This window comes from Ceratotherium simum, chromosome 10 (assembly GCF_057802395.1).
Source record: "Ceratotherium simum simum isolate JZ-2026a chromosome 10, ASM5780239v1, whole genome shotgun sequence".
Lineage (NCBI taxonomy): Eukaryota > Metazoa > Chordata > Mammalia > Perissodactyla > Rhinocerotidae > Ceratotherium > Ceratotherium simum.
In genome coordinates, this window is record NC_141909.1 from 39,869,262 (window position 1) to 39,884,648 (window position 15,387).

Below are 15,387 nucleotides of genomic sequence, written 5' to 3' on the forward strand. Positions count from 1 at the left end.
GCAACAGATGTTAGCTCAGGGCCAATCTTCCTCACCAAAAAAAAAAAAAATAGATAAACAATAAAACAATTGTAATGGATTTTTAAAATGCTAAAAAGGTGTTCAAAAAGTATAAGTTCTTTGATTAAAAAAAACTTCAAAGACATCAGTTAGTTTTTGTTATTGTTTTAATTTTCATTTTCACTTTTGGAACAAAGAAGAGAAATCTTAGGACTAATTTAATAATATGAGTTCACATATATAAATTACTTTGGTACCAGTCTATCTCTAGTACTGAAAAATAATACAAAAATTCATTAAAATGCACACAAAAGTATTTAGGTTAGATAGAAGAAGGTAGACAGTATTACTCTGAAAACATGATCTCTGGGTAGGACTAGAGCATACATAACACAATCTGAAAAAAGAATTGTTGGGTACCATTTTTGTCTCTGATCAGCAGTATTTTAAGCTAAAGAAGATAGAGAAACATACCCAGATAAAATTACAAATGTGAGTGTTGAACAGAAATCAAAAAGACATGATGATTGTGACTAGTGATTTTTTGATAAAATAACAGAACAAAAGGTAAAATCTTTTATATTCCAGATGTCTATATTTCTATGTATGGGAATATTAACAAAAGAAATATTACAACTTCACAGAAAATAAAAAGTAGTTAACATTTATTAAAGTCATCTGACATACTACACACTTCACATATCTATAATTAGCCAAATAATATATACATATGTACACACATATACACACACATACACACACACATTTTGTGCTTAGAGAGGTTCAGTAACTTGTTTAAAGTTCACACCTAGTCAAGGGTTGATGCCAAAGCTCATGGGTCCATCCACCAGGCAGTCTTGCCAATGATTCTGATGTATGGAGTTCATAACACAAATATGATGATAGAAATATGAATTTTCTCTCAAGGATAATTCATCCATTATTTGGAGTAAGGATGTATAAGCAAAATATATATATACATATATGTATATGGAAATCCACAGACATAAAGCACTCAAAAAGTTATTTAAAAGGACAAAAGGAAAAGAGCTGTAGAACATAACCATGTGACCATAATACTGACTGCTTGGCTAGGCAGAGTTTATGACTTTCTACCACAGTTAAAAATATCTATGTAAAATATGTTTTTTGAAAAAATGGGGGTTTTCAAACATCTACATGTTCTGTAGTAGTTAAAACAAGCTAAAAACAAGTAATTGCAACATTACTAAATGGAATAAACAGCGACTTTTATTTTTGTGACTCAAAAATTAGAAGTAAGAGTGGACAATCATATATTGGACTTTATTCTGACCAAAAATACAGAAGAAACTAGTGATAGAAAAGTGAAGTAAATGCAACAATAGTGATATCATCACAGAAATTATCACAGTAAAATAAAAAAAAAACCTTCAACAGACAAAACATTCCTTGTAATCGAGCAAAAGAGCTTTCTAAAGATTCAGATAAAATGTCTGATTTCACCAAAGAGCTTTTTTTAAGTTTCAAAAGGAATAAAGTGTGTTAAAACACTAATATCTGACAATAAATTACGAATGTCCACAAATAGACATAAAATGTGACATGGATGTCATCCTTCAAGTAATGTATCTATGTTACTATAAAGACACTATCTTTTAAAACCAAATCTTCAAAGACTATAGTAGGTCATATCATCAACAATGAAACGAAAACAAACACATAAGTTCTTCTAGAATAGAACTAGACAGAACTTTCTGAGGCTTTAATAACATGTTACATAAAGAGAATGTCATTTAATTAGGAAATGCATATTTTTAGAGAGAAATGGTAAGGATTTGTGATCTCTGGGTGGATGAAAAGGATAGCAAGAAGTCTTCCATAATCTTTACATTGGAAAAAGATTTTCGGATTATTATGTGTGTGAAGCCAAACTTATACCATTTGAAAAATAACATTAATAATTGTTAATAAAATTATTAATATTAATATCATTATTAACATTAATTGTTATTAACAATTATTAACCTTATGTAATTAACATTAATGACACTGATCTAATTTTGAATCAATTTTGAGGGGCTTTTTAGTAGTATTATACAGGAAATACAATGATTTTTACATTTTCATACACTGATGGACTTGGTTTTGGGTAGATTGCAACAGACAAATGGCTATTAAGACCAAAAAAAGCCATTAAAAAGCACAATCCTCTTTTTATCATTGTAGTGCAGCAGAAAATTCAGCACTTAATACAAAGATGCAGTTGCTAGAAGACATAATACACTCAAGTCAGATAGTTCATTAGTCATGGTGGCTAGCATTTGGCAACAGTAAGTCTCAAATATGTAAAGGCTCAAAACAAGAGCAGTCTGCCTCTTGCTCATGTAACAGTAGTGAGCAGATGAACAAGTCGTCAGGGCAGGTCTCCACAGAGTTATTCCGAGACCCTGGCTGATGCAGATTCTGCCATCTTCAACATGTGACATTCAAGGTTCCCATAGTCTTCTCCACCCCATAGAACTGATTTTATGGGTCAGAGGAAAACTCACATTGGTGAGTGGGAGCTGAATGCAGATCCCTAGACACAATGAGAAGGTAACAGGGCCTGGAACTTCAATTCTGGCAAGGAAACAGGATGAAACTGACATCACATATACTGAGGACTGGAGGTAAATGTACTCTGGGTGGAGTCTGGGACTGGTACTGTGTTTGCCCAAACGTGGAAGGAAGTAAAAGAAGATCCAACTATCCCCTGAGATTTGAGTCCATAATTCACAATTTGCCTTTAGAAAAGGGAGAAAATGGAACTAATTTCATGTCCAGAAGCCTAGTACATGTCTGCACTGTTAAAGATTATTCTGCAGTCCCCTTGAAGGTACCCACAAGCAATATTGCCTGTGAGTTATGGTCCCTATGCAGTAGCCGAGATGAGACAACTGTAAAAATGGTTGAGAGCAAGAATAAGTGTAGAGAAAGAAAACTCATATGAAATGTGGACCCTCAGAACAAAATTACAACATACAGAAAGAAACCCAAGACCGTGGAGAAAAACTAATAAACCCACAACAGATAGATGAATTTAGAATGTGGATTTGAAAATAGCAGAGTGGTCTGAAGGTATTAAAATAACTGTATTTTTAATGCTCAGAGTGACTATGAAGAAATTAGCATCCATAAAACAAGACCACAAGATAAGAAAGAGAAAAAATAAAATCACAGACATGGAAAAATGTATTTATTGAAATGAAAATAAAAGAAAAGGATAAATAGTAGTCTAGAACAGGGAAAGAGAGAATTAATAAATTGAAAGTTAGAGTTGAGATAGTCATCCAGGACATTATGAAATGAAAAACATGAAGATAGATTGAGTAGTTCTGAATTATATTTAATGGAAGTTCCAGTAGAAGAGAATGGAATAATTGGGAGAGCATCCAAATTCAAATAGACAATGGTTTAAAATTTTCTGTAATTGACAAAATATATATTAGAATGAAAATATATTCCACTACTGAATGAGACATACAAACAAACATAGGGGCAAAAAATATACCTAGGAAAAATAAATTACAAAATAAAATTTCAAGGAAAATATTAAAAACTACCAGATTTAAAAATCTGTATTTTGACACAGGACATTCTGTCAGGAACAATAGATGCAGTTTTTTAATATTTTTTTAATAATATTTTTCTCTCACTATAGTGAGAGAAAATAAATCCCAATCTTTGCCTCTATATCTAATTTTACTGAGAAAGAAAAAAATCAAAACATTGACACCAGTAGAGTTTATTAGTCAAGACATATGATGAAAATTTACTAAATGATGTATTTGGGCAAGAAAAAATGTGAACCTATTAAAAAAGTGAGGAGCAAAAAATAATAATGAGCCAAAAACATAAATAAAACATGTCAATAAATCAGATCAAACATGGAAAGTTTATAAAGTAAATAAACTATTTTTGTTTGTTTTAAAACAAACTATAAATACAATTTTACAAAACAAAAACTTAGCAGATGGATGGGGAACATGTAGAGAAATTTTATAACGTGCCAGCTCTTTAAAGTGGATAGGTTAGAAAAATATTAAAAAAATAAAGTATGTTAAAAATTTAAGGAAAATCACTAAAAGAATATACTTAGAGTATACAGCTTTCCAGCATGGTAAAAATGAAAGAAGAAAAAGGATTAACTTTCAATCCAACAGGAGGCAGAAAAAAAGAATAATAAGAAGTCCTTGGTAATGTTTTGCTTTCTTGGTAATTAGACAAAATATGTATGAGATTTTTTTCAAGTACTTGAGGATGTAACTATATCAATTATGGAAGAATTATTGAAGAAATTCTAATTACGTAGCAATCAGAAATCAAAAACATATTTATAAGCTAAAATGAGTGTATAAAATTAATAATTTATTAGAGCAAAATAGTGTCCTAGCTTTAAGTTTCAAATATTTTTTTGAAAAATAATCAACTGTAATATATGTGGAATTAACTGTAGTATATGTGGAAAAAATCTTGTGAGTTATAGTTGACCACAGGCTCAATAATCATTCATAAAATTTTTAAAAGAAATAACTATGTGATGAGCAATGTACAATGTAAATGAAGTAACAAAGGATTCATAACATTTATTCAGTTCTTAAAATGTTTCTGGAACTAAACCAAGCACTTCATATATTATACTTTACCTCATTTAATCTTCACAGCAACCCTATGACATGTGTGTTATTATAATTATTGCATTGAGCAAAGGAAAAACCAAGTCACTGCTTAAGTAACCTAACCAAGGTACACAATATTAGATGAAGAAACCAAAAATCAAACCCAGGCAGATTGGTTCCAAAGTCTGAAATCTTAAACACAATGCTCTACTGCCTTATATGTTGTTATCTCTCATTAGTTGTCAGGCTCCAGGATCTTCACTCTTCACCACTTTACTATCCTTCGTTGTATAATATCATTCTGTTTTACTAAAAATACAGTGTCCTAATTGAGGGGGTTGTAGTGGATTTAAATGGCACTTTTTGTTTGTTTGTTTTTCCTCCCACAAGAGATGAGATTTATCTTGGATAGCCGTATAGTTGCTTTGACCAATAGAATGTGCCCTCTTAGAACTCTGAGACCCTCATTCTGCAAGTAAGCACAGTGTAGCCTCCTTGAAGATGAGAAATCATGTCAAGAAAGACCTCACAGAGATAAAGAACATCCAGCCACCCAACAAAAGCCCCAGACACATAAATGAGGTGATCTGGGACCATCCAGCCTCATGTAACTGCATGAGTCGCCGCAGGCAAGACCAGCAAAAGAACTGCCCAACTGAGCCCAGCTCATCAAACTATCAACGGATAGAAATGTGAGCAAATACAAATGGTGGTTGTTTAGAGTCACTAAGTTTTGGAGTGGCTTGTTATGCAGAAAATATTCCCTGAAATAAGGGTTAATAAGCCTTCTGCAATTTTGCTAGCCAATACATCTTGAGTGTTTAGTCTATTTCTGAACTCCAGAATTGCAAAATATCTTTGACGAAATATATCTACAGGCTGATATCCATAATGATGACATATTCAGATACCTTATGCAGGTAAAAAGATAACAGCTGCTCTAAACTATTATCCTAGACTCAGAAACTCCTGGAAGTATGATGCAGGACTACTGCCTCCAGAAATAAGTGTGAGATGATACCTTATCTATGCTCTACCAAGCTGAGCAATTGCATCTAGCTGTCAGAATTCTTTATTGTGATACCCTGACTGGTGGATTGCAGCTGCAATGGGAGTCATGTTCCTTGACACATACTCCTCGATGGGCTACACAACATGCAGAGTATAATAGATAGGAAGGAAATGGCAGGGATAGGTTTAATGAATTAAAATGTACAGAACTGTCTTCAACCTTGACTTTTACAGCTAAGTGCACCTATATATTGAAGAGACCTGCAAGCTCTGCTTGAGATGGAGACTCATCTCCCAAAGCAACTGCAGATCAGCATTATTGTATTGCTTAGTGTGTGTCATTTAATGGAAGTAAAATGGGTTGGGGACATAACATTTCTTGTGAATCTTCATGAATTCTAAACTTAGTGTCACCTGATGTTGAATCAATTGTTGTGTAGCAGGCAGTTTAGGGACAGAAGTGGAATTGAAATGAAGACCGCTATTCAATTTAGCAAAAGATTTATAAGGTGAGAGAAAACATGGGAAGAAAGGAACAGATAAGACTTTGATCCTTGGGTGGTGGCCAATCCATTTGTGATCTGAGAGGGTGAAAACTTTGCCATGGAAATTATATGATGTAAATTTGACTGCAATTGAATAGAATAAAAGAGTCAAACGGTGAAAGTGACCCCCCCCCAAACACAGTGACTGCAGTTGACTACATTGGCAAAAGTTAAACCATTAACATTAACAGTAAAAACTTGAAGATCAGTATTTGAAAAAAAATGGTTCATATTGGTGTTCTAGTACTCTTTTGAAGATTAGAAGAAAATTAAGGTTAATCTAATAGTTTGATGCTTAGGTATTACAGAATAAAGAGATCTATTTGGAATGAGTACCTACCCAAAATTAGTTATGGTTTTGTCATTCAATCCGTTGATGACAAAAATGTAGCTGATCTTTCCTCTTCAGGATGGTAAAAGCCAGACTCAGGTGAGTGTTCATGAAAAATTAGAATTGTCCTGTTTCCTCTTCCATCTGAAAATGGAACATGCCTGTTGAACAATGAAAATATTAAGAGTGACAACCCCTTTGGATTTGTTATATGATAATCAAAATAGAGTTGCCCCTAGTGACAAGCTCCTTCCCCAAACAATGGTGGATACAATAATTCAGAGAAACTCCAATCTTCTTGTTCAGGGGACAAAAGAGCATTATAATACAGTAGTGGATTAACTTCCTCAATTATTTTCCACAGTGTTTGAGAGTACATAAAAGGTTAGGGCAATTCAAAAAAGGGCAAAGAAACAGAAAGAGAAACTCCAAGCCTAAGTGGAATAAAAAGAGACTAAGTCAGGTAGAGTTTGTCTGCTATATATAAAAATAAAAAGGAGGAATAAAATAGAAAAAAAAAAAACAGACAAGTATCCACAAAGCATCTACTTTACAAGCTACCTCTCTTAAAGGACATTGTCACGTTCAATCTATCCTCACCCGGATGAATTTAAATCAGGTAGAGAAAGAAGAACTAAACAGAAGGGCTGAAACATGGTGCAAAATTCATCTCATCTATGAAGTGTGATTTAGTCCAAGAAATTGTAACTGCATCTCCCAGCACGCTCTCCAAGGCTATGTGAAATTTTTAGGTTAGATATCAGGGTATGTGGAGCAATTCTTCTTTGGCTTTTTGGAAACAGGGCCCTAAAATACCAGCCTTCCTGCTACTGACAGTGGGGAGACTCTGCAGGGACTTCAGTGGACTTGGGTAGTTATGGAGATGCTTTCTTAGAAAGCATTCAATGAATGAAATTATTCATGAATGAAGTGAAATTGCAGATCAAAATACTGAAGGCTAAAAGATACTTACCAAAATCCATATTTGCAACAAATGTGATATAAGTGGCAAACATTTCTGTTATTTCCTTTAGGTCAAATTTCAGCCAAGTCTGTCCTCATTCAGAGTAAATTGGACATGCAAAGTGAAACTTCCTAGGCCTGATGAGTATTAGGCAAAGTAGAATTCCCAAAGGGCAGCAGAAAATTTCAACTTCGACTTAAAAAATGGTAGAGGTGGGAGTGATAATATCAATGCACCAATTTTATAACAATTTTAGATTGATACCAAGAAAGGTAAGGAGGTCAGGGAGGCTTACGGTGGACTAACAAGGAATCAAGAATGTAGTCCACTCAATACGGTCTGCGGTACCAGATATAAACTATCCAAAATACACAACAGGCTAAAGGAAACTGGTATAATGTGACTGATTGAGCCAATGCTTTGTTTTCATAGTTACAACAGAAGAAAATAAAACTCAGTTTGCCTTTATGTGGGTAGAAATTTAATACATTTTTACCACATTGTCAAAGGCATTTAAATTCTACCATGTGCTATCATACTTTTGTGAGGAGAGTTTTGGGCATGATATTGGTGAGGAGCAGGCTGAATCATTGTGTTGCTGGCATTATAATAGTAGCAGGATGGGAAAAGCAAGCAAAAACAGCTTGACAACAAAAGCTACACATAAGTCTTAAAGAAAATGTTTGATAAATTTCAAAAATTCAGAATTGGATAAGACTATGAAATTTTGGGAATCATTTGCCTAGTACCTCATGAGCTCTTTCCAAAAATAGAGATAAATTACTGTTTGTGAAGGATTTGACTTCTAAGAAAACAGTCCAGCATTTAGTGGATATATTTCATTCTGGATTATGCACCTTCCTAGTTTTTGGAATTTTATTGCCTATTTAAAATAGACAAAGTGAAAGAACAACTAAGTGACTAGGAGGAAGACAATTCAAATGGAGACCTGGACAGAGTTTTACATTGTGGGATATAAAAAGTGCTGTAGCACAGGACTGGTGCTGGGTCACTGGGACCATAAGATCCAAATGAACATGTAATATTAGACATTTCACCAACTCATCACCATTCTCTTTGGACTTTGTGACAGAAGTCAGATCCTGCTTCCCCAATCCCCTATTACAGGCTAGTAGAGTCATAGACCTAAAAGCTACCAAATGCTGCTGCTATGTACTGCTCTTTTCAGTAGAAACAATCGACTGGGCATTGGGCTCTAGGAGAGACAGCACCCATCACTAAAGGCATACAGGATACAGTGATGGATTTGCTTTCTTAATTATTTTGCATGGGATTGTAGATGGGAAAAAGGTTGGAGTAATTCAGAGAAAGGGCATTAGAAGACAAAAGGGAAACTCTGAGCCTGTGATGGAGACAGTTGAGACTCTAATGAGGAAGTTTCCCAAGAGAGTTCATTTATCAAGTGAAAATAGTGTGTGTATATATGTATACTTATATATATGTGCATGTATATACATATATAGATACTGTGTACTATAGTTATACCTATAACTCAAGAACTTGAAAAAAGGTTGATGATAATGAGGGGGGCTAATACAGGGATCATACAGGGTCCACACTCACTGATGTTCTCTTCTAGAGCTCCAAAGAAACATTTTTTAGGCAGTTCTTATGGTACACATAGACTGAGTAGATTTTAGGAGTAGAATATGCACAATTAGTGATTTCCTAATAACCACAATATGGGTGTCTATGTAAATACAACTTTGCTAGACTACACTCATGCTCAACAGTAGCAATGACAAGTGCAGTGGTGAAGTCAACACCGACCCCAATAGTCTTGAAGAGATTTAGGAACCACTGATTTGTAGCTAGGTGTTTTGAGCCAAGCAGAAATAGCATTTTTGGAAGCATGCCACAAAGTTAAAAAGTACATACCGTCCCATATAGAAATTTTAGAGGGATTACTTTGGCAAGAAACTAGCCAAATTTGACAAGACTTGGAAAGATGATGAACGATACGTGTGTGGAGCACACATATCCATAAAAAGATGAGGCAGTTTTCCTGAGTGACACTTTGGAAAAAGGCATGACCCCTTTCTTAGGATGTGCTATTTTATATGTTGATGACCATGGAGTCAAATATGTTGTGAAGAGAATAACTGAGGCTCATGCAAGTCCAGGCTGGAGGAGCTCACTCATGAAAATAGTCTGAGCAGCTCAAGTCATGAAACGTATCACAAAGAAGCATTGACCAGGAAAGGCTTCCTGGTAACGCAGTTGGTGGGAGCAGGGCAAAATATAGTCTGCGATATGTCATCCCAGTGAGAAGTAGATGGACCATAGTACACAATGATGCTTAAAATATGACGTTTGTCGGGCTTAGTGGTTAAGTTCAGCACACTCCGCCTCCGTGGCCCTGGGCCGGGTTCCTGGGCTTGACACCACTTGTCTGTTGGCCACGCTGTGGTGGTGGTGCACATAAAAAGAAAAAAAGAGGACTATTGCCAACGGATGTTAGCTCAGGGCAAATCTTCCTTAGCAAAAAAAAGAAAAAACCATGCTTGTCAAAGCTGATTCTTTATAACTGGGATATGACTGGGAGCACAAACTTGATAGGCCCCAAATTTAATGAATGGTGACTTTTAATAACTGCTTGTCTTATCAGAAATGTATACTATAAATGAGACACCACTGATATGTTGTAAATATATATTTGGTGTATAAAACATTACTTTAATAACACATCTACTAATATTTTGTGTAATAAAAGATTTGTTGCTTTGAAGAGACCGAGTAGAAAATTATATATTCCAATGAGAAATCACAAAATGTAACGTTATTTGGGAAAAATGATTTTCAATCTTTAATTGATGTGGTTCCCATGGGAATTGACTTGACTGAAGAGGAAATAAATTTAGTTTCAGGATAATTAGGTATATGTATAAATATATCGCTCATATTTATTTTATGAAAAGTACAATTAGTAATAAATGAAGGGGTAAAAAGTTAAAGCAAATTGGTTAAAAAATATTAAAAATGTGAAAAGATGCAGTAGAGACTAACATACCTAGTCAATCATACTAATAATCACTGAATTTTACATATCCTATTGGCTATAGCCAAGAAAATCTGTCTTTTTGTTGGCAATTTCAAAAATATATCTTTAAAAAGAGACATAAAAGCGTACTAAAAGTATATACGATTAGGCACATGTGTGTGGTGATGGATTGTAATTAGTTTTTGGGTGGTGAACATGAGAACATGATGTAATCCGTGCAGAAATAGAAGGATAATGATGTACGCCTGAAATTTATACAATGTTATAACCGATGTTACCATAATAAACAAACAAACAAAAAAAAGTACATGTGACATGACTGTATGCAGAAGTCAGGGGTAGACTGTTGTTAAAGGGCTAACAGTGGGTCTGAATTCATATTCCATACCCAGGAACAGCTGGGAATATGACCCTGGATTTACCTGCTTGCAATTCTGTCCCCTGGAGTGTGTTGACATTCTGAATAATGATGTACCAAGCATGTTATACCTGGTTATCAGAATTGTTCATTGTTAAACTCCATGAGTGAGTTGTGGCTGCCCTGGGATTGATGTAGCTTGGCACATACTGCTAGAAGGACTTCATGGGAAAACAGTATAAAAGTTAGGTGAGGGGTGGAAGGGTGGCTGCTCTGAGTGGCTGTGTCTGGGCCCTCTTCAGCTTCTTTTGCATTCAAACATGTCCTGTGCAGTGGAGACCCTGGAGTCCTTGAGTATTATAAGACCCATGGATGCCACTGTTATTTTGTGTTGTGATGTATTCCCTGCTTTCAAGTGAATGAGAAAGTGAGGAAGGGCAAGCCAGACAGAAGTCACAGTCTTTGGTAACCTCATTTTAGAAATGACATTTCATAACTTTTGCCAAATTCTATTTCTTAGAAGTAAGTCATTAGATGTAGCCCACAATCTAGGAAAGAAAATTATTTAAGGGCAAGAATACTAGGAGGAGCAATCATTGGAGAACATCTTAAAGGCTGCCTACCACACTCACGATGAAAAATATTCAAGCATTGGATTAGCATTTGTCTGGAGTGAGTTCATACGACTTCTAAGTTCTTTTCAATTTTAAATATATATATATATATATGGTGAGGAAGATTAGCCCTGAGCTAATGTCTGTTGTCAATCCTCCTCTCTTTTTGCTGAGGAAGATTGGCCCTGGGCTAACATCCATGCCCATCTTCCTCTACTTTATATGTGGGACACTGCCACAGCATGGCCTGATAAGCAGTGCATAGGTCTGCGCCTGGGATCCGAACCTTTGAACCCCGGGCCGTGGAAGCAGAGCACGCAAACTTAACCACTACACCACCGGGCGGGCCCCTCAATTTTATATTTTTATAATTTTATAGATTAATAGTGGAGTTAGAGAGATTATAGAAACATTTTTTAATATGTATTTTTAAAATTGAATGGATTTTCATATTTTTAGGTTTTTCCCTCGAAAAAAATAGACTCAGAAGATAAGAATTCAAAATACTTTGTCAAAATTCTGACTATTTTTGTAATTTTACACTATTTTAAGCTGCTATGTCATCTATAAATTTATTGAAAATGAAATTTAAAAGACTTTATTTAAAGAAAACTTTAAGTATTATCATGAATTGTCAAATTGTTTTCCCAAATCTATCTGTTTGATGGTTATTTTTTTAATATGGTTTTCCCAAACAAGGCAAATATTTTTCCTTAATTGATTTCATAATGGTAGAAGTAGTATAATTTTGTCATTACAAAATATTTTACATTCATTTTTAGCTATCTGTAAGAAACTAAATGTCTTAGTGCAGTTTACAGTCTGAAATAAAGCCCTGAGTTTCCAGTTTACTTCTTAAATGAATGAGTCACACCAATTCATACTTATGCAAAATAAACATTCTTGATGATATCTGTCCCTCCTTTATATAATTGTAGTACTCAGGTAAATTACTCAGGTAATTTAAAAATTACCTAGGATAATTTTTAAAGGAATGAAGCAAGCATTTCTTAATTCTAAGTGCCTAGTTTGTTATTTTTCAAATACCAGATTTCTCTGAACTGAAATTTTAACTTATTTCTACTCTAATACACAAAATTAAGTTGTATCAGGAGTAATACAAACACATAGGAACATTTTTCTTTTAAATAATAAGGAAAACTAATTGAAATATATATGAGGTATCAATACTATGATTGTTTTGGAACGCTATGGAAAGATTCTAAGGATGTATGTATTTCTAATATCCTAAATTGACTTTCCAAAATCCATCAAAACTGGTGGCTAAGTTACGGATACTTGAATAACTGATTCAGGGCAAATATTCTGAATGGCCTCATAATGTTAAAGTAAATAACACACTTCACTTCTATTGCTGTAAGCAGTATATGAGCAAGTGAAAGTCACACTTATGATTTCCATACTATTACCCTCTCCATTTCATATATCCCGAGCTTTAAAAAAATATCTCTCTGCTTTCCTAAGCCTTTTCAGTACAATGTATGCATTTGTGCGATTGGTTGCTGGGTTAAGAGGTTGCGTAGATTACTAAATCAAGCTACATTTTACATCCAAATTAATGTCACAACGGTAACAAATTGGGATGTTCAGCTATTGTCAAACAATGTAGGGCCAAGGTTGGCAAATTAGTTAGTATTAGCATATAGACCTTTTGGCAGGAAAGGAAAGCTTTTTACTTGGAGCTGGGCATTCTGGAGGATTTGTCAACTCAAATCTGCCAGTGGTCTCATTATCTCATTTGTCTTATTTAGGCTAAATTGGCAGTCATGTCTTCATGGCAAATGTTTGTTTCTACAAATGAGCAATGAAGAAGAATCTGGGAGACACAACACTAAAACAGCTTTACTACAATTTTTTAAGGTATTTCTAGAGCTGGATCATTGATCTATAGCCATAAAAATTTTTCTTTACTCCTTGACTTTATTTTATATTGTAAATTTGTGTCTGTTAGGACCCCTAACACAGAAATTAGACTTCCTCAAGTCAATTGAACAAAAATGTATTAAGTATTGTGAATGTGAAAGACATATTTATGACACTGGATAAGTTAAAAAGTAAGAAATTATATTCAATTTTGATGTTTTTTAGTATTGTTAAGTTAAAATTTTCTTACGTGATAATGATTGGCACAATCATATACCTCATTCATCTACGTGGATATCTATATGCGTGCACAAAACCACACACACATATATATACATACACACACATGACCTCACTAAAACATGATTTGTTCTGATCAATAGTATGTAAGACATTTAGCTTGTGGACAAAGAAGTTTAGAAAATTAAGTAGTAGAAAGACTCTTTTTCCTTTCCATGGAGACATATAAACACAGACTTACATGTGCCCACATACATACATACAGCCTCAGAATTGTATAGTGTGTGTATGTGTGAAAATAATACGTTAACAAGAATATGTATATAAACTCTTTAATACCTCTGTTAAGACTAGATCAGCTAGGTATACTATATGTTACAAAAATAATGCCATATTGAATTCCTAGCAAAAAATAATAATAAAAAAGATATTCTAGTTAATGTATGTAGAAAACCAAATGCAAAAAAGAAAACAATAAATGCTACATCACACGAATTTTTCATAGGATTATCTAGTTTTACAATGTTACTTTAAGTCACATTCTTGAAATTACAGTTTAAGATCCACCATACAAGTACTGCCATTCTCTTCATCCCAAATCTTCATAGACTTCATGGATTACGGATCTTTGAAAGGAATCTTTGCTCAAATTTACAGACAAATTGTTTGTGGGCAAATATAAAATTCCTTGTGAAAATAAAATAATGAATACTCTTTTACTAAAAATGAGTAACAGAAAAAATACATTTCCTTGGTAAGTAAACAAAAATAGTCACTCTGGTTCTTATTTAAAATGTGATTACTGAGATATTGTAAGGAAATTCACAGTACCCAGTTAGATTTGATGATCAAGAAGAGCCTCATCCTGTTGTCACAGGTATTGATTCATATTGGTTCTTCCTTAGGTTATGGAAGATTAAACAACTTCCATAGGTTAAACACCAAAATTCCATTTGCTTCCACAGGTTAAACACCAAAATTCCATTTGCTTCAAAGTCAATGGCAAGAATAGAATATCACCTATGGGTTACGGTAGAGATTCCATGTTGGAAATGCTAGTAAATTGTATAGTGGCCTTAGTGGGCATGAGAGAAAATATATTAAATCAAAACTTTCTAAATTACCCTGTAAATGTATTTCCAAATAGACAGGAAATAGACCATTTGTAATTATTATTACACTTAAATTTACAGTTACATTTTTGCCACTTAATATGGAAATTTATTCTTATTTTAAAAATATAATTCCTGTATAGTTCACTTAAAGACAGAATGAGTAAATATTCTTTTTTGGCTTTATACACCTTGATTTCAGTGAGATCTGATCAAAACATGTGGCTATACATTGGCTTATGTGGAGTATTCTGCTTTATAGACTCTCTGACAGAGATTAGCATTTAGGTTTGAGAAAGGAATATATAGCTTCTTTTCTTTATTGACACCACACAGAACATTGTGCTACAGAGTATTGCTGTCCTAAATGTGTAATCTAAAAGCTGCTATGAACTCTCTTTAACCTCAAAAGACCAAAGAGAAAACTGTGTCCTGAAAACTTGTGGTATACTACTTCAAAAAAGATAATTACCACTAATTATCAAATACATATTGCCAAACTCACAATAAGCAATGATTACTGCAATAATATTTGGGACATGGAAGTAAATTTCTAAAACCTATTTTCTAAACTCTATTTATTTAAAATAGCTCTGAAGTAGGATTAAATTACCATTTTCAAAATGGAATCTACTTTTTAATGAACTAAATAAATCATTATTTACA

At 33.8% G+C, this 15,387-nt stretch overlaps 1 long non-coding RNA gene across 1 annotated transcript in view; it reads right to left on the reverse strand.

Annotated features, from left to right (window-relative positions):
* The window catches only part of LOC147916099 (uncharacterized), a 61,228-nt gene that overhangs the window by 12,756 nt on the left and 33,085 nt on the right, over positions 1–15,387 (reverse strand). The window contains exon 2 of the long non-coding RNA XR_015553346.1: positions 6,537–6,688. This is a non-coding gene — a long non-coding RNA (uncharacterized LOC147916099). The remainder of the gene's footprint in view (positions 1–6,536; positions 6,689–15,387) is intronic.